The sequence below is a fragment of the Mustela putorius genome, unplaced genomic scaffold (assembly GCF_011764305.1).
Source record: "Mustela putorius furo isolate JIRA1106 unplaced genomic scaffold, ASM1176430v1.1 tig00003871_pilon_pilon_pilon, whole genome shotgun sequence".
NCBI classification, from domain to species: domain Eukaryota; kingdom Metazoa; phylum Chordata; class Mammalia; order Carnivora; family Mustelidae; genus Mustela; species Mustela putorius.
In genome coordinates, this window is record NW_025422023.1 from 10,300,178 (window position 1) to 10,319,987 (window position 19,810).

General features: G+C 38.3%; 1 long non-coding RNA gene across 2 annotated transcripts; it reads right to left on the reverse strand.

The window, feature by feature from the left end:
* Positions 1-1,230: 1,230 nt before the first annotated feature.
* Positions 1,231-19,808, reverse strand: LOC123388078. Of its 2 annotated transcripts, XR_006602622.1 has the most exons (3): positions 19,582-19,800; positions 8,124-8,319; positions 1,231-5,677 (listed from the first exon to the last, which is right to left on the reverse strand). It is a non-coding gene; the product is annotated as an uncharacterized LOC123388078 (long non-coding RNA). The 2 variants fall into 2 exon arrangements; XR_006602621.1 differs by lacking the exon at positions 1,231-5,677 and having other exon boundaries at positions 8,030-8,319; positions 19,582-19,808.
* Between the last annotated feature and the right edge of the window lie 2 nt (positions 19,809-19,810).

Consider the following 19,810-nt stretch of genomic DNA (forward strand, 5'->3'; position numbering starts at 1 on the left):
TGGAGGAATATGAAAAAGGCATGAAGGATTCAATTCATATTGGCTAGTGCCTAAGTCACTTGCAAAACTAAGTGTGCAGGCAGTAGTTTGCTAGAGCTGGCTTATGTTATGAGTACCAATTTGAAAATTAAAAAAAAAATTTACAGAATGTTAAACACAGCCATTATTAAAAATTAATTATATAACCTGACAATTATGTTAACATCCAATATATAAGATTTAGTAATACTCAAAATTCACTCTATTTTTACTATTTTCCATGTTTTTGTGGTTATCATATCCATATTGTAGAAATAACATTTTATAATTATACATCTCCTTCCATTCTGTGCTCCATGATGTCCTGTGGTAGCTTGAAATGAGCCAAAGCAGGATTATTTACCCCCTGAAATTTGCACATGATCAATCCCCCCCACTGCCCCCAGCCATGAGCTAGTTGTCAAACATTTATCAGCTCACCAGTAATGGCAAGGACCTTCAGACTGCACTGACATACTGTCCATGATGAATAACTGAAGCTTTAGTCAAATGGAGAACTCACTTTTGTGAAACACTTAATTCCTCAAGAACAGATCAATATTTTTGTTGCAGAATAAAGCTTATAAAACCTATTTTCCCTGCTGCTTTTTTTTCTTACTTCCAAGTACCCTGAGGTTGAGAATGCCAAAGTCTACTGGATAAGGGAGAATGCAGTACATTATTTCTGTGGTCCCATGTAAAAAATACAGAATATTTTATTTTAAATAGAACTAGAAGGGCTGTTAAATATTGAAAATTGTAATGGGAAAAAAAAAAAAGGCAAAGAGCTCTGTATAACCAAATTTCTATTTACGTTAAGAGAAGGGGAAACTGGGTGCCTGGGTGGCTCAGTGGGTTAAAAGCCTCTGCCTTCGGCTCAGGTCATGACCCCAGGGTCCTGGGATTGAGCCTCATACCAGGCTTTCTGCTCCACGGGGAGCCTGCTTCCTCCTCTCTCTCTGCCTGCCTCTCTGCCTACTTGTGATCTCTGTCTGTCAAATAAATAAATAAACAAAATCTTAAAAAAAAATAAAAAAATAAAAAGGAAAAGAAAACATCTTAAAGTTCATGGTCTAAATTAAAGGCATATACATTTAAAATATAAAACAAATATAGCATGCACATGACTTTTTCCCTTTTTTCCAAGATTTATTTGAGCATGTGAGCATGTGTGGTGGGGGTGGGGGTGGGGCAGAAGGAGAGGGTCAGAGAGGAAATCCCAAGTAGACCCCCCCAACCAACCTGAGCACAGAGTCTGACGTGAGCTGAAACCAAGAGTTGGACGCTTAACTGACTGAGCTACCAGGTGCCTTGATCATGCATATAACTCTCAATAAGATATTTATTATATCTCACATGAAATTCAAATAGAAATTAAAATGTTCGCCTGATTTTTAGTAGGGTACTAGTAACCTAAAGTACTAATTGTGGTAACTTTTAGAGTGATGCATATTGAAGAATATCAGTTTGGTATTAAGTTAGAGGAACAAATAATTCTTAAACCAGGAAGTGCCCATATAATCACATTTACTAATAAACTGGACAAAATAGATGGAACTTTTTATCAAATAAGCAGGTACAGGCTTTATTTTTTAAATTAAAAATGAGGAGGAAACACATATTCTCAAGGAGATAACTTCTTTCTCTCAAAACTTTTAATTTTATAAAGGAGATTGAATCATCTCACATAAAAATATCTAAGAATATATAAAACTAATAGATGCAACAGAACTGCCAGCTGAACATTTCCACAATTTTTTTAAAAAGATTTTATTTATTTATTTATTTGACAGAGATCACAAGTAGGCAGAGAGGCAGGCAGAGAGAGAAGAGGAAGCAGGCTCCATGCTGCGCAGAGAGCCCGATGTGGGGCTTGATCCCAGAACCCTGGGATTATGACCTGAGCCGAAGGCAGAGGCTTTAACCCACTGAGCCCCCCAGGAATCCCCATTTCCACAATTAAAATGAAATAAATCACTGTTTTTTCCCTAAACTTTGTCCTGATCTCCCAAATCCGTTCCTCTACTGACAGACTGTTTTAAGTGACTCTATTTTCTAGTCACTAGGATTCATTTTTTTCTTTGACCCTCTCATTCCTTACCAGTTTCCATTTTTCTTCTTTGGATCTCCAATTGCATATTACAGCTTAAATTTTATAATATACATTTAAAAAGATTCTTATCATTATATATGTATAACCACTCTGTGAGTTAAGCAAAAGTTATTAGCATTTCATCATTCCTATTAAAGGCCTCCAAGGTGATGGGCATGTAAATAAGTAGAATCAGACAGGTTAAATGACTTGCCCAAGTTGACAAGACCAGTAATTACAAGTCCTATGATTCTAGTGTCAACATTCTTTTCATTACACTATGACGCCTGTCATCAACAACTCATATTTGGTCCATTACTATAGATTCCCAATGGTTTTCTCTGCCTCTATTCCTACTTCTTCAGTCTATTTTGCATGTCACTATCAGAGTAAACACAGCTTTTATTAAAAGATAACCACAATGAGGAAATTTCCAATGGCTTCCAATTATATAGAGAATACAAATCAGAACTTGATCTCTGCTTTTGTATATGAAATCTCTAATCAAGCTGGGCTCCTCATGTTCCTTCAAATACACCTGGCTGGCTCAGTCAGTTAAATGTCTGCCCTTGGCTCAGGTATTATTTCTAGGTCCTGGGGTCAAGCCTGTTGGGCTTCCCGCTCAACAGGGAGCCTGCGTCTCCCTTCCACCAGCTCGTGTGCTCTAATAAGTAAATTTTAAAAATATCTTTCAAATATATCGTAACTTTCCTGAGACTTTGCCTTTGCTTCCAGTAGTGTTTCCCTTCCTTGAGTTACAAATCCCTGAGTAACAGTTATTGCAAGGAACCTGGACATAAATAAATAACACACTATTATGTTTATTACATATTTATTTATAGTTTATATGTGAAACATGTACAATTACTACCTTGTATGTTTTGATAAGAGAGGGGACAGGGGCCTCCAATAAAAATTTTTGACATTAAAAATGAGTCTTCAGGGTGCGTGGCTGGCTCAGTTGGTGGAGCATATAACTCTTGATCTTGGGGTTGTGAGTTCAAGCCCCATATTTGGTATAGAGATTACTTAAAAAATATTAAAAAAAAAAAAGTACTCTGCAGTTACACTTCTGGTAATGAAGAACTAGGTGGGTTTTGATCATGCTTTAGCTGACAATAACTAGAAAAGTGGACCAAGAAAAAGAAAACTGTATTTCTTTAGAGGCACTGAAAAGCTGCCAAATTGGTGAAGATTGCAGGGCCAAGATCTAGGAGAGGGAGATATGTTGGAGAGATGCTTGAATATCTGGGGTTCCCCCCATTCTGCTGAGGCATTGGTCTCTTCCAAAAGCGACTGAGAAGGTAAACAGATTTTTGTGAGCTCACAGGCCTAGGAAAGGGTGCAGGGAGGTTGAAAAACTGGAGTTTAGGGCTCACCAAGGAAGAGATAAACACCTCACCCAGCCTTTCAGTTGAGATCCTGAAGGGATGTACCCTAGCAGTCAAAGTGAACTGAAAATAGGTAAGAAATGGCAGGGACTGAATCATCTCTGGCCCTAACTTGACTATAGTGATCTGAGTCTGCTAACAGCTCCAGTTGAGTTGCCTAATGGAAGTAAAAGAAATCCTCTCTAGAGGAAAGCAATGCTATCCAGAGCTTCAAAATACTTCTGCAGTATTTTATATATAATACCCAGCACACACACAAAATAATCAGGTATGTGAGAAGGTACGACAAAACCAGAGAAGCCACAGATCATAGAAACAAAACCCACAGGGATTATGAAACAAAGACTTTGAATTGCTGTTCAAAATGCTCAGGAACTTAAAATATAAGAATAAGAATATGTATAGAGAATGAACACAAAAACAAATAGAAATCCTATTGTTGAAAGACTGTAACAAATTAAAAACCCAGTGGATGGACTTAATAGCTGAAGACAAAATTAGGGAACTGGACAGAATTCAGAAGAAAATATTCAGATTTAGAGACAAAGGATGAAAATAATGGCAAAAAATTTTTAAACAGTGGAAGAGACTTCCAGTACAAAATTAAAGAAAAAAATTTTTAATATAGTTATAATTAAGGCCCAGAAGGAGAGGAATGAGAGACTATAACAAAACCATACCTGAAGAGATGTCTAAACTAAGTAAAAGACATCATGCCTTGGATTCAAGAAGCATTATAAACATTAAGCAAGAAAAAGGCAAAGAAAAACATACCTAAGCACATCATAATAAAACTGCTGAAAACCAAAGAGAAATTTTAAGCATCCAAAGGAAAAAGATAAATTACTTTATCAGATGAATGACAGTAAGGCCAATGGTTGCAACCAAAATGATGCTATCTTTAGAGTACCAAAGGAAAATATCATCAACTCAGAATTTATGTTCAAACAATATAACTTTCAAATATTGAGGCAAAATAAGACATTTTCAAACAAACAGAAACAATTTGTACCAGCATTTCGCCTTACAAGAAAGAGTGGACCTTGGGCATAGAGAAATGATCTCAGATGGATGCTCTCAGATTATGGAAGAGATGAGCAATGAAAAGGAAAAATATATAGGTAAATCTCAATAAATAGTAACTTTACAAAACAATGCTAATATATTGTGATGTTAAAAACTTACAGATTTAAAAATGCAACAATACAGTAATTGAGAAGGGAAGGTAAACAAACTTAAAGTGGTCCAAGCTGGTCCCATTGTTCAGGAAGTGGATAAAGTACTAATATATCTTAGGCTTTTAAAAGTCAAGGATGTACATCCTAATTTCTAGAGGAATTAATAATATTAAAAGAACATAAAACCAAAAAGCTAATCAAAAGAAAACAATTAAAAAAAAAAAACTTGAACAATCCCCAAGAAAGTAGAGAAAAAAGGAATGAAGAACAGGTGAGATAAAAACATCAGGATGGCAGCTTTAAAGCCAATATATCAATAATTACATTAAATGGAAACTGATTATCCCAATGCAAAGACACAGACTGTCTTGGATTTATAAAGGTACACCTTTAATCTGTTTCAAGAGACAAATCTTAAGTAATAGAATGTAGAAAAACTTAAAGTAAAAAGATAGATACATCATGCAAAAACTAACAAAGATGGTGTGACTATGTTAAATCCAAGTAGATTTCAAGCAAGAAGCAATATAAGAGATAAAAAGTTCACGGATGCCTGGCCGGCTTAGTTGGTAGAGCACGGGACTTTGATCTCAGAGTCAGTTCAAGCCCCATGTTGGGCACGGAAACAAAACAAAACAAAACCAAAAAACTGTTCATGTGTCCAAGAATCTGAACAGGAAACAAATGATACACTTAGGATAATTTAAAGATTTACCTACAAAACGACTAGTTACAAATGTGTGTGTGTAGGGTATAACAGAATTACAAGGGGGGGCTCTAAAAGACAGAAGAGGAAAAAATTAATCAGAACCAGGGAAGAGAGAATTGTGAAGAGTTTACTTTGAGAGAGGCAATGACCTAAGGTCAAGGTATACATCCAGTTCCAGGTAGCCTCTACTGGAGGAAGCCAGAGGGAATAAATACGCTTACCTCACTCTTCCACTACACAATTTCCTCCCATCAGCTACAAAATCATTATGGGGTGGTGTCATTCAGTCCTGAAACCATAAACATTAGCCACTCCAGAAGTCTTCATATATAGTACAGGAGAAAACAAACAAGTTCCAAAATAGTCTTATAAAACTTGCTTTTTAAGCTGGTTATGAGGCATAGATTCATAAAAATAGTTGTTCTCTTTCACCATCCATTCTTGGTTTCTCTCACTTTTTGCTGTACCTCACCTGAATGGAATTTGATTTTTTTTTTAAGATTTTATTTATTTGAGAGAGAGAGAGAGGAAAAAAAAAAGGGAAGAGGAGCAAAGAGAGAGATTGAGAGTAGGGAGAGAAGTAGAGGGAGAAGGGGATAGAGTATCCTAAGCCAACTCCATGCTGAGCATAGAGTCTGAGGCAGGACTCAATCTCACAACCCTGATATTGTGACCTGAGCTGAAACAAAGAATCAGATGCTTAACAGACTGAGCCACCCAGATGCACCCTGAACAGGATTCTTTACAAGGTTGGGTGCTCCAACATTCATTCTTATATGAGTCCTAGTGGAGGTCCTTTTTGGGCTACTCTAGTTTTTTATTGGACTACTGGCTAAGAGAATACAAGTAAGCATTTCAGAGAATACTCTTACATTCCATATATAGTCATATTTATTCCATCGTATAGCAGCAATGCAATTTCCTCATTAAAAGGGATCCCATGGGGTGCCTGGGTGGCTCAGTGGGTTAAGCCTCTGCCTTCGGCTGAGGTCATGATCTCAGGGACCTGGGATTGAGCCCCGCGCTGGACTCTCTGTACAGTGGGAAGACTGCTTTCCCCCTTCTCTCTGCCTACTTGTGATCTCTCTGTCAAATAAATAAATAAAATCTTTAAAAATAAATAAATAAAAGGGATCCCATGGCACCTGGTTGTTGCAGTCAGTTAAGCATCCGACTCTTGGTTTTGGCTCAGTTTGTGATCTCAGGATTGTGGGATCAGTCCCAATTTGGGCTCCATGCTAAGCGTGGAGTCTGCTTAGGCTTCTCTCTCTTCTTTTCCCTCTTCCCCTGCTCTAATAAATAAATCTTAAAAAAAAAAAAAAAAAAGATAAAAGGGATCCCTCACCTTGCCAGAAGAGTGATCCCTTTGTTGGTTTGTGACAGAAAAATCCCATACCTGCCACTGAGCAGTGTCCACTTATAATTCACTGAAACTACTTCCCTAGGAAGACTTCCTAGTAAACATTCCTCTCTTCAGTACTAAGACCTCCAAAACTACTAAGTCCAAAGTTTCAGGGACCAAAAATTCTTCAAGTGGGTTATTAGGTATAATAGAAAACCCAACAAAAATGCATACATGTGTACATCAGAAGAGGTACACAAGAATGTTCATAGTAGCAGTCCTTTTAATAGCTCCAAATTGAAATACCTCCCTTGGCTGTCAACAGCAGAATGGATAAATGTGGTAGATTCATTAAATGTGGTATATTAAATATGGGGTAATCAGTGTTGAAGCTAATGAAGTGGGTGCTGATTACATAGTTATCTTCACTTTGTAAAAGTCATGCTAAATAATTGTATTTGTGTACTTTTCTATTCATGTGTTATGTTTCAATTAAAAAACTTGAAAATAAATGCAATAATAGCTTGTGTGTAATGTGTACTTGTACTGAATGCTTTTAAGATGGTTTTCTTTTTCTTAGTTTTATCAGTTTGACTATAACATGCATTGGTGTGATTTTCATTGTAATTTTCCTACTTGTGGTTCACTTAGTTTTGTGGATCTGTAATTTCATGTAGAAAACGTAATGCCAATTTTTTTTTTTAATTAGACATGTATAAAATAGAGGAGCTACTCTCATCTCCACCATGTGTACTTTCTGGTTAAGATAGCACTATATATTGATTATTGGGGTTAAGCATATACTTCATTCCATTGGTCAGCATCCTTAATTTGCAGGTTATTGTCTCTTGGCTAGCCCCATAAACTGAATCAGTTTTCCAGTTTGTTCTAAGCTCTTGTCCAGGCCTTCAACTCATAAGCCATTAAAAACGAACCCTTACCTCAGGCCATCGTCTCCTAAAGTTCTTCTCAATGAAAGGATTTCTTTTTACTGTTGTGTTTCAGGGCTACTAATGAGTGATGTTGTATAGTGACCACTCACACCCAGTTATTGCAAACTCACTGCAGGCCCTTTTTTGAATTAATAAGACCAAGGGGTGCCTGGGTGGCTCAGTGGGTTAAGTGGCTGCCTTCAGTTCAGGTCATAATCCCACGGTCCTGGGACTGAGCTCTGCACTGGGTTCCCTACCCCGTGGGGAACCTGCTTCTCCCTCTGCCTCTCTCTCTCTCCATCTCTGATGAATAAATAAATAAATATCTTTAAAAAAAAAACCCACAAACAAACGTTTCTCTCTTCCATTAATTGGTTAGAGGAACTCTTTTGAAGCCAGTTTATATGGATTGGGGGAGAAGTGCTAAAGGAATAGGGTCGGGTACTAATAGTCTGAGTCACCTGCTTGTTCAGTTTAGTTGTGACGGTATTCCCAGTCTTGTAGGGCGTGGACTGCTGTTGTGCTCATCAGTTGTATGGTCTGGTGAATCAGATAACACCAGGTCATGATGGTTGGTTTGATTATTCACACAGTCACTTGATGTCGCATGGTCAAGTTTTCCATCTCTACCAGGTACCAGCAGCAAATCAGGAGCTACTTTTCAACAAAACAAAACAAAACACTGGTTGAGGAAAATAGATCTTTACTCAAAAATCAAGGAATCCGTGTTGTAATTCTCCTATTGGCACTTATCAGAGGCTTCATATAACATTTCTACCACATGAGTTTCCAATACCACTGGATTTGCCCAATCACAAGGTCCAACTGGCAAGATAGTTTGCCCTGGGCTCGACTGAAAACTACAGTTACCCAGAAAATAGGTTAGAGGAGGCCACCCAAATGTCCTATTTTGTTGTCTTCAGAACCCAAGAAGGTCTGCCATATGTTTTGCCTTTTTCTTTATTGCTTGTGATGAAAAACACAATACACTGTCACTTACTTGAATGGATAACCTAACATGTCTCAGGACATTGGACTCCTAGAAATTTGTGACAGGTCCTGGAAGTTTTACAGGGTTTTTCTTGCACCTTAATGTTGCATGCATGGGTCTTACAAAAACATGTGGAGTGCTTACTACTACTTCCTGCTCATTGGATTCATTTAACATTCATTTTTATAATAGACTACTGTAAACATTCTATGACATAGCAAGATGATCAAGGTCCCTTCACACCACAGAACAGAAAGCTGACACAGCCCTGCAACAAAACAGTAAGGTCCAACTGGCACTCTGTCCCTGGCAGTTCAGTGTGATCTATTTCTGACTTCCCTCACTAACTGGAATGGAGTGAAGGGGGCACTTCCAGACCAAAATCTATATATCATGTCAAACTCTGTATTAATTTCCTCCAGTGAAGATCCCACACTGAGAACAGCAACTACCACTGGCATCTCCGCCTGACCAAACTCTGCAGTAATCCAGTCATTCTTTACTACCCCTCTGGTTTTTACACTGTCATTCCCTATGACTCATCTGGTGACCACAAAAGGAATTTAAGTGGGAATGTGGTATGAATCACTATTCCAGCATGAGCTTCCCAGGATGTGGTACTTTCTGTATATAGTCTAGTGTGAGAGTGGTAGCAAGCAGTTATGAGCACCTATATAGCCCTTCCTACTGTAACAGCAGTCACTCCATTGGTCAGGAAAACAAAATGAACACTGCTTTGGTTATTAAAATGTATCTACTCTTACTACACTTCTAGGACTGGAGAAATAGCCACAATATGGGTCTTCCTGGACTCACTGTTACCCAGACTCAGGCCAAGACTATATCCATCACTTGACTTTCTATTTCAACCAGTTGTCCAGGATGGTGTTTGGAGTCTCTAGGTATCAACAGATATTAAGAGGCAGTATCTAATAAGCCTCAGGAGGTCTGGTATTTTCCTTTCTTCAGTAAGTGGCCACTAGAGAAGGATTATGGCAGTTGATCCCCTAAATTCTCACATAATTTACCAGGGGAGTTTTAAAAAGTATCAGTGCCTGGATCTCACTCCCTGAAATTATGATTTAATTGGTTTGGAGTATGTTCTTTAGAATTCTCAGGTGTTCTAAAGTACAGACAAGTCTGGAAACCACTGGATAAGGGGAAGGTTCATGGTTATACAACTGTGGCTGCACTGCTGGGTACTTCTTCACAGGGACCCAGTCTCCTTCCATTATCAAGGAGTTCCAGGTCTGTGAATCGGATGGGAGTCTTCAAATTTCACTATGACAACACAAGTTTGTTCAGAATTTTCCCACCTATATATGTCAGGCAGCACCTCATGTCCTACTTAAGCCATTTCATTTCTAGGGACTTTGTTATCATTTGGTCATTATCCCTCTTTCCCTGCAGGTCAAAACAATCTGACTAACTTTTCTTTTTTGACTTATTATGGTAATCGTGTCCACAGTGTCTCTGGTTGTTATATGCCATCATGTGGGCTTTGCCACTTTGGGATGGCATTGTTCTCTTTGGAATTAGGAAACAATTCTACCACAGCATTCATCACCATCATTTTGACAGAGGACAGCCGCTTCAGAGCTCTTTGGGAATGCTGATGCTCCTATCACCAAAGTGCTTCTTAATGACTTGGTGAAAAGAGAATGTCTAAGGAAACTTTGTACTCCCTCCTCATGGTATGCCAGGACCCTGGGATCATAACCTAAGCCGAAGGCAGGGGCTTTAACCTACTGAGCCACCCAGGCGCCCCTTTTTCAATTTTTTAAAGATGTTGTTTATTTGACAGAGAGACAGTGAGAGGGCGAACATAAGCAAGGGGAGTGGGAGAGGGAGAAGCAGGTTTCCCACTGAGCAGGAAGTCTGACTCAGGGCTTGATCCCAGAAACCCAGGATCATGAACAGAGCCGAAAGCAGACGCTTAATGACTGAGCCACCCAGGTGCCCTTTTTTTTTTTTTAAATATTTTATTTATTTATTTGACAGAGAGAGAACAAGAGAGCATAAGCAGGCACAGCAGCAGAGGGAGAGGGAGAAGCAGACTCCCCAATGAGCAGGGAGCCCAATACGGGGCTGGATCCCAGGAACCTGGAATGGTGACCTGAGCCGAAGGCAGTTGCCTAACCAACTGAGCCACCCAGGCACCCCTAGCTTGTGAGTTTTAAGGTAAATCCTCACTAGAGAACTAGTCAACAGTAGCAACAGAGATAAAGCACTATAGCTCCTCTGTGGTACCTGGAGCTCTCTGCTCTCTAGTCTTTAAACTTGTGGGAAGGGATAAAAGCTAGGTCTGCTCTTTTTCTCTTCCTCCATATCCACTATCAGAAAGGGTAGCAGAGGGGCACCCGGGTAGCTCAGTTAAGTGTCTGTCTTTGGCTCAGGTCATGATCTCAGGGCCCTGGGATGGAGTCCCACATCAGGCTCCCTATTTCTCTCTCTCCCTCTGCTCCTCCACCTACCTTCAACCCCACCCCCACTCATGCTCGCTCTAGGGTGCGCTCTCAAGTAAATGAAATCTTTAAAAAAAAAAAAAAGGTAGTAGAGAATATAAGCTAGTGAACCAAATATCTAGACACCTGAGGAGTATGATCATTATGTAACACAGCAAATTACATAACATATACCAACTGAAGCAGAACTATAGGCATATAGGTATTTTAAAACATGTTTTAAGTTTAAGAATTTAAAAACAATTCAATTAATCAACAAATTTTTACTGAGCACTTGCTAGTGTCAGGCACTGAGGATTCATCAGTGAATAAGACAGACAAAAACCTTTCTTCTCGTGTGTTTTATTTGCAGTGGTAGGAAATGGCATGAGGGACAGAGACAAAAACATCAAACAACTTACTATCTAAGGAATAAAACGTTTTAGAAAGTAGTATTTGCTATAAAATAAAGTAGGATAAAGCCGATTGGGAATGCTAAAAAGGATCATCAGTGTAAAAAGAAACTAAGCCTAGGGGCGCCTGGATGGCTCAGTGGTTTAAAGCCTCTGCCTTCAGCTCAGGTCATGATCCCAGGATCCTGGGATTGAGCCCTGCATCAGGCTCTCTGCTCAGCAGGGAGCCTGCTTTTCCCCCTCTCTGCCTGCCTGCCTGCCTCTCTGCCTACTTGTGATCTCTGTCAAATAAATAAAATCTTAAAAAAAAAAAAAAAGAAACTAAGTTTAAAATAGGAGTCAAGAGGATGCTGAGTGGGAGGTTAGTAATATATAAAGAAGGAACAAGAAATCATTAAAAAGCCATGGGAGACTCTTAGGTATGGAAATATGAGTTTAAAGAACAACATAGATAAATTAAAATGAAATAAAAATTTTTTAAAAGATTTTATTTATTTATTTGACAGAGATTACAAGTAAATGAAAATAGAGAGTTCCTATATCACACGTACATATTCTCCTATTATTAATATCTTGTATTAGTGTGTATTAGTGGTATATCTGTTACCTTTGATAAGCCAATGTTGATATATTAGTATTAATTAAAGTCCTTAGTTTACAGTAGGGTTCACTCTCTTTTGTACAGTTCTGTAGGTTTTGACAAATGCATAATATTATGCATATATTATCCTGAGCTGAGATCAAGAATTCGATGCTTAACTGACTGAGCCACCCAAGTGCCCCAGAAGCCTTAAGTGAAACTTAAAATTTGTGATTTAAAGAAGTAATCTGTTAAAAATATCACATTAATCAAGGGTAGCACATAAAAAAATGTTTTTCTTTTTAAAGATTTTATTTGACAGAGAGAGAGAGACAGAACGAACACAGGGCACAGGAGTGGGAGGAGGGAGGAGCAGAGGGAGAAGGGTCCCTGCTGAGCAGAGGGCTCTATATGGGGCTTGTTCCCAGGACCCTGGATTCATGACCTGAGCCAAAGGCAGATTAACTGATTGAGCCACCCAGGCATTCCCTCCACACCCACTAAAAAAAAACCCAATATGCTTAAGAATTATGAGAACAAAAAGGAAATATAGCTGCAAAGATGTAAATAGTCATAACTGACATGTTGAATATTTTATAAGTTAACAGGACATGGAAGAATCAGGAAATCATTAATCTACTACACTTGGTGTTGCTTATATTCTTAAACCATTTATTTATAGGTTTTTTTTTTAACCTAGATATGTCCTTAACAAATCAGTCATCAACAAGATATTAATGGGTGCTTTTAATCTAAATAGCACGATTCCATACACAATTCAGCTATCTCAAATTTATGCTATGCACAACAGTATTATCACAAAGCATTTGTTTCCTGTTTTCTTTACTGCCCAATTGATCACACTTGGAGTAGGCTAGTTCCATAAACTTATGAGGTAATGAAGAATCTGTTATATTATTTTAATGATTACCTATGAAGATTACAGTATATATGGAATTTCTATGGCAAAGAAAGGTGGCTTCCAAAAAAGAAAACTTCAAAAGTCTACAGAATCAAGCTTTTTATTATATATGTTGCATTTATTATGTTTGCATTTACTTCTTAATTGTAATCTTTTTCTAGTCAGTGACTGCAAAAGTGGCGTGTCAATACAGTATTGTTTGACTCACAATTTTTCAACTTTATAATAAAGCAAAAACAAGGTGTATTCAGCAGAAACTGTACTTCAAATTTTGAATTAGGACTTTCATCTGGGTTAGTGATAGTGACAACGATACACTCTAGTGATCCTGGGCAGTAGCAGCAGCCACAGCTCCCAGCCAGCCACGAAATCACCAGCAACAACCAATACATATACAGATATTCTGCACCAATACAACTACTCTATTTTTCACCTTCAATACAGTATCCAATAAATTAGGTGAGATATTTGGTATAAACGAGGCTTTGTGTTAGATAATCCTGCCTAACTATAGGTTAATGTAAGTGTGCTAAGCATGTTTAAGGTAAGCTAGACTAAGCTATGATATTCATTAGGTTAGGTGTATTAAATTCATTTGCAAATTACAGTATTTTCAACTTACGATGGGTTTGTTGTGGCACAACCCATCATAAATTGAGGAAGAACTCTATACACTTACAGAATTACAGGGGCACCTGGGTGGCTCAGTGGGTTAAAGCCTCTGTCTTCAGCTCGGGTCATGGTTGGGATCGAGCCCCACATCGGGCTCTCTGCTCAGCGGGGAGCCTGCTTCCTCCTCTCTCTCTCTGCCTGCCTCTCTGCCTACTTGTGATCTCTGTCAAATAAATAATAAATAAAATCTTAAAAAAAAAAAAAGAATTATAGAGTAGAAAGGTTTTTTCAAAGCTCACTCTAGTCCACCATATGTCTCTAAGAATTTCTAGGAATTTCCCATTAGGCAATCTGCTTGTTTACAGTACTAGGAAGTACTATGGAAGATGGTTTTAAAGTTTTACCGTATGTTATTAATTTACCAACACCAGTTTTGTTTCTCTAATTTTGCCTTTATTTCCAGTTTGTTGCATTTCCTCTTAGAACTGTGGGTAAGACAAAGCAGTTAAAACATGTTTCCTCAAGAAGAAAGGGGAAGTATAATGTGACACCAAATGCCAAAATCAAAACACTCTTTTTAATAAATTTTGTTTATCCCTTTAAAAATGTTTGAATAAGGGCGCCTGGGTGGCTCAGTGGGTTAAGCCGCTGCCTTCGGCTCAGGTCATGATCTCAGGGTCCTGGGATCGAGTCCCGCATCGGGCTCTCTGCTCAGCGGGGAGCCTGCTTCCCTCTCTCTCTCTGCCTTCCTCTCCATCTACTTGTTATTTCTCTCTGTCAAATAAATAAATAAAATCTTAAAAAAAAAATGTTTGAATAAAGTTTAAGAAAAAATCTTTTTAAGAATCTGCTTAGTTTCTAAATCATTCATTTAACCCCAAACTGCAACCCAAGAGGGAAAGCCTGCAAATAATCTGTTCAGACATACAGGCACATCTAAGCAATATAGTGGGTTCAGTTCCAAACCACCATAATAAGGCAAGTATCTCAATAAAGTGAGTCAAATAATTTTTTTGGTTTCCCACTCAATATAAAAGTTAGGTTTACTCTGTACTATAATCTACTAAACATGCAATAGCATTACATCAAACAATGTACATACCTTAATTAAAAATCCTTTATTATTAAAAATGCTAACCATCATCTGAGCTTCCAGTGAGTCATAATCACTGATCACAGATCACCAAGACAAATAATAATGAAATTTGAAATATTGTGAGAATTACCAAAATGTGACAGAAACACAAAGTGAGCAAATGCTGCTGGAAAAACAGTGCTGAGAGACTTGCTCTGTGCAGGGCTGCCACAAACCTTCAGTTTACAAAAAATACAGTATCTGTGAAGCATAATAAAGTGATGCACGGTAAAAAGCTATCCTTGTGTTAGGTGTTCCATTAATTTCATCTTACTGTTCCAATCCATCAAATGCAATTCCCTTACCTCTCTCTTATTCTGGATTTCATATTTCCTTAATAACATGCCCTGCTTTTTCCTGATACAATCCTCATTTAGGTGGTACACATTCTCTATTAGCTTTTTGAGAGAGGATGTATGGAGTGTGAGACCTTTTAGGTTTGAACATAACTTTATTCTAGTCTCATAACTGATAAGTAGGTTGGCTTATATAGAATTCTAGACTAGAATTAATTTTCCCTTAGAATTCTGAAGCACTGCTCTGTTACCCTTTTGTTTCCAGAGTTGTTACTGAGAAGTCCAACACATTTACCTTTGTGTGCCTCATATGAAACCTGTTTTTTTTCTCTATAAACTTGTACAATCTACTCTTTGTCTACTTGCTATCTTTATAGAAATGTGCATGTGGTCCCCTTGAAGCATTTTAAGCAATCTTAATAAGATCACCAACAGCCACATATGATTAGCACTGACACATGCACTATCATCACACTGACCACACAGACGTAGTGCAGCCATGGTAAAAAACCAAGTGTAGCTATAATAAACAAGATGTGCTAACAGTGATGTAAGAGAGAAGATAATGCAACTGTGCATGTGTATGTGCCAAGTGGGTTTAGTTGCTTTGTATATATTAATCCACTAAACTAGTATATACAATACAGCCTTAAGAGGTAGGTATTATCTGTATTTTTATAGGTCACAGAATTTATTTCGGCAGAGCCAAAATTCTAAACAGTCTAGCTCTAAAGTCTATGGTCTTACTGTTAATGTTACCTTCTAGTAGTAGGTGATAGTAGTTTTTTGTTATATTGCTTTTAAGTATCTTTTCTTGGCAAAATAAAAAGTTGGCAAACCTATGTTGATTATCTCAATTAAAAAAATTACTGGTGAAATCTAAAAGCCTGGAGATCAACAGTTTGTGGGGCCAGTAGAGAAAGAAAAATGAAAATTTGAGATGGTAACTGATGAAGCAAGGTCTTGGAGGATGAGCTCTAGAACACAGGGTGCAGAAGACTTGGAGAGCCGGGAAAATGTTAATTATAGGAGGAATTACAGCCACATCTAGAGATGCTGGTGAGAAGAGCTTATCTGTTAACTAAAATTCAGAGTCATCAAAGCTTAAAATAAGCATGGTAGTAACAATTAGAAAGCTTAGTAAGTAATGTAAAATAGTGAAGATCTGAAGGAATGAAAAAAGTTAATAAATCCAGGAATGGACTGACAGACTAGAAAAAGAGTTTCAACACTGAATATCTTGATAAAGTTAAAGAATAAGTTTAGTAGGAGTAAGGGAGTGGAAGATGTATAAAGAGCTATAGTAGGTTGTGTTCAGAAGGTAGTATTTTTGAATTTAAGATCTCAAAGCCAGAGTAAAGGCTCATTCACTGATGATGATGATGATAATGATACAAATGACAGCAACCATTCATTAAGCACATGAAAACGATTAATTTTATCTAGTCATAACAACCATTAATATAGGCATATTAGGGGAGAAACTGAGGTTCTAACAATTTTTCAATAAAACTCTTACGTTTTTTCAATAGATCTTAACAAAACTCTAAAATTTATATAGAGTTATCTATAACTGGCATTTCCAAGATAATTTTGAAAAAATATGTGGGTTATTAACTGCTGTTAATATCCTCCTGGATATTAACACTTATTATAAATCTGTAGCAATTATAATACTGTGGTAATGTCACAGAAGTCATACAAATTGACTGATGGAAAACTACCCACATATGTGTAGAAACCTGTTCTGAGATGAGTGACATAAAATAAAAATTAAATTATTCAATAAATGCTTCTAGAACGATTGTACATATATAAATAAAATAAAATAAAATAAAATTAGATCCCTACCTCATGCACGAAAATAAGTTGATTAAAAACGTAAATATGAAGAATAAGAGTTTTAAACTTTTAGTAAAAAGATAGATAAAAATCTTTGTTATTTTGAAGTAGAAAAGGATTTCTTAAACAAGATCTCCAAAGCACAAAATATAATGGAAAAGATAAATCTGACTACATTAAAACTAAATTTCAGTACAAGAAAAGACACCACAAACAAAGGTCAGAGAAAAGTCTTAAACTGGAAGAAGACCGGTAACCAATATAACCAACAAGGTATTATTTTACAGAAAACATAAATCAATGAAAAAGATGAGCAAAGCATTAGCAAAATGAGTAAAGATGCACAGAGAGAGCAAAGCATTAGCAAAATGAGTAAAGATGCAGAGATATCCAGGAGGCATTTGGGACTGCTGTACAAGAGAAATCTGGCCTGGGATTAGAGATCTGGGCTAGGTCAACATACTGATCACATTTGAATTCATGGGACTAGATGAGCTTACAGAAGGAAACTTGTAAAGAAATTAGAGACTTGGATCTAGCTAGGACACAAAGTAGGCAGAGAATTTACCAATCTTCATTCAAATTCTTAACACTAAATAATAACTCCTTTAGCTTTATTCACATATTATTTTGTCTGTTCTTTTCTAACCATAAAATATCTTTATGGCTTTTAAAAATGGCATCTAAATCTAAGATACAAATACTAATAAAACCAGATTTTGTTGGACACCATGTCAGAAAGTAGTTAGATAAGCCTGTCACTTCTGTGTAGGATATTATTTTCAGTCCCTCTGTTTCACATACTACCAAGAAGGCAGGGTTGTGGAAATGAAATGCAAATTAAGATATGAATGAAACAACATTTATATTTGAAAGTAAAAGGAATTTAAGAAAATATTCCCTAAAATACACAGTAAGAATTTTATTGGTGGGGTTAGGAAACTATCACCTTTTATACATTAATGTAGTTTGTGTAATGCATCTCCTCTGAATTATAAGATTAGAGAAAGAAAGAAAGAGAAAAGGTAAGATAAGATAGATATGGGGAGGGGGACCCCTGGGTGGCTCAGTGAGTTAAGCCACTGCCTTAGGCTCAGGTTATGATCCCAGAGTCCTGGGATCGAGCCCCGCATTGGGCTCCTTGCTCGGCAGGGAGCCTGCTTCTCTCTCTGCCTCTCTGCCTGTTTACGTGCTCTCTCTCTCCTTCTCTCTGACAAATAAATAAAATCTTAAAAAAAAAAAAAGATAGATATGGGGATAAGACTTCCACTCATTACATTTCTTCTACTTGGAAACAGCAAACCAGCTATCCACATAAACTGCTCAGGAAAGCCAATCACAAAAGAAGAACTATGTATACTGTATAACTCCTTTTATACGAAGTCCAAGAACATGTAAAGCAAGACAGAATAGTAGTGGTGGTGGGGTAAGGAGACATGGTTGGAAGGGGCACAACGAAGCTCTCTCAGGTGTTGGAGATATCCCATATATACCGATCTGCACAGTTGTCGCATCAGATTCTACCTTTGGCACCCTAACATTTTACTACGCTGTATCTCTTAAGCATTTATTTTTTAATGCTCTTAAAGAAAAACCTTAGAAGCCTAAAGAATCTCACTCAACACAGCTTGCTTTTTGCCCTTGTCAAGGCTACAAAGCCTCTAATTAAGAAAAAAGTATTTAGGGCACCTGGGTGGCTCAGTAGGTTAAGCCTCTGCCTTCGGCTCAGGTCATGATCTCAGGGTCCTGGGATGAGGGCCCGCATCCAGCTCTCTGCTCAGCAAGAAGCCTGCTTCCCCCTCTCTCTATGCCTGCCTCTCTGCCTACTTGTGATCTGTCAAATATAAATAAAATCTAAACAAAACAAAACAAAAAAGTATTTAGAGGTTATCTCCAATCTTTTATTCCCCTAATTTGCCTCACTCCCAACCCACCCCTAGGTCCATCATCTCTCCAAGGGTACTTCTACATCTGATCAACAGAAATTAAAGATAACTCCTAAGGGGCGCCTGTGTGGCTCAGATAGTTAAGAGCCTTCTTAGACTCAGGTCATGATCCCAGGACTCTGGGATCAAGTCCCTCTTGGTGCTCCCTGCTCCCTGGAGAGCCTGCAGCTCCCTCTGCTTATGCTGTCTGTCAAACAATACAAACAAATAAAATCTTTAAGAAAATAATAAAGATAACCTCTAAAAGAACAATCCAGAGGACGAGGATATCTGAGAATATCATATTCATAGTAAACAAGCTTCAGGGTCCTACTTTCACCAAACCAACAGTAAGCTCTCAAAAGGAAACTGAAAAGAAATCCTAACATAAACAACTTTTTTTTTTTTTAAGATTTTGTTTATTTATTTGACAGAGAGAGATCATAAGCAGGCAGAGAGAGAGGAGGAAGGAGGCTCCCCGCTGGGCAGAGAGCCCGATGCGGGGCTCGATCCCAGGACCCTGAGATCACGACCTGAGCCGAAGGCAGCGGCTTAACCCACTGAGCCACCCAGGCGCCCCTAACCTTCTCTTTAAACCTGGCTTGTTGGGGTGAGGGAACGGAGTCAGGCACCGCAGGGTGGCGGGGAGGGTGATCGTGGTGACCTTGCAATCCTAGGGCCCCGGCACCCGACCGGTTCCGGGAAGAAAGGGGCCGGGACGAGACGCCAAAGTAAAAACCGACGCCAGGAGCAACTCACTTTTGAAAGGCGCTTTCCGGTTACAAAGCACCCTCACATGCTTTACCTCATCGGCCACAGTATCCTTTCTGCGGGCCTCGAGCGTCTACGGATGCGAAGGGCCCAGCGTGCACGCGCGCCCTCTTCAAAACCGAGATTCCCCGGAGGGCCTCGTTACTCATCCCTGCCGCGACTCCACACCTCGCGGCCGCGCGCTCTCCCTTGGCGTCCGCGGCGCGCGCACGTCACT